Raw genomic sequence first — 672 nt, 5'->3', positions numbered from 1 at the left:
TATATATATATATATATATATTGTAATGTATATATACTGTAGTATGTGCTTTATTTAAAGTAGTACATATACATTGAATGGTGCGTATATATGTGTATATATCTTCTATACACGTGTATATTTGACGTATACATGTGTATATTTTTTATAAATTAGTATATAACTGTAAATATATATTGTAATGTATATATATTGTAGTATATGCTTTATTTAAAGTAGTACATATATATTGAATGGTGCGTATATGTGTATATATCTTCTATAAACATGTACATTTAACGTATATATGTGTATATGTTTTATAAATTAGTATATAAATATATATATATATATATATTATAATGTATATATATCATAGTATATTTTATTTAAAGTAGTACATATACATTGAATGGTGCCTATATATGTGTATATATCTTCTATAGACGTCTATATTTAATGTATACATGTGTGTATGTTTTATAAATTAGTATATAATTATAACTATAACTATAACTATAACTATATATATATATATATATGTATGTATATACTGTAATGTATATATATTGTAGTATATTCTTTATTTAAAGTAGTACATATACATTGAATGGTGCGTATATATGTGTATATATCTTCTATAGACGTGTATATTTAACATATACATGCGTATATGTTTTATAAATTAGTATA

The sequence above is a fragment of the Capsicum annuum genome, chromosome 5, assembly GCF_002878395.1.
Source record: "Capsicum annuum cultivar UCD-10X-F1 chromosome 5, UCD10Xv1.1, whole genome shotgun sequence".
Taxonomy (NCBI): Eukaryota; Viridiplantae; Streptophyta; class Magnoliopsida; order Solanales; family Solanaceae; genus Capsicum; species Capsicum annuum.
The sequence above is the reverse complement of the archived record's forward strand: the minus strand, read 5'-3'. Positions refer to the sequence as shown.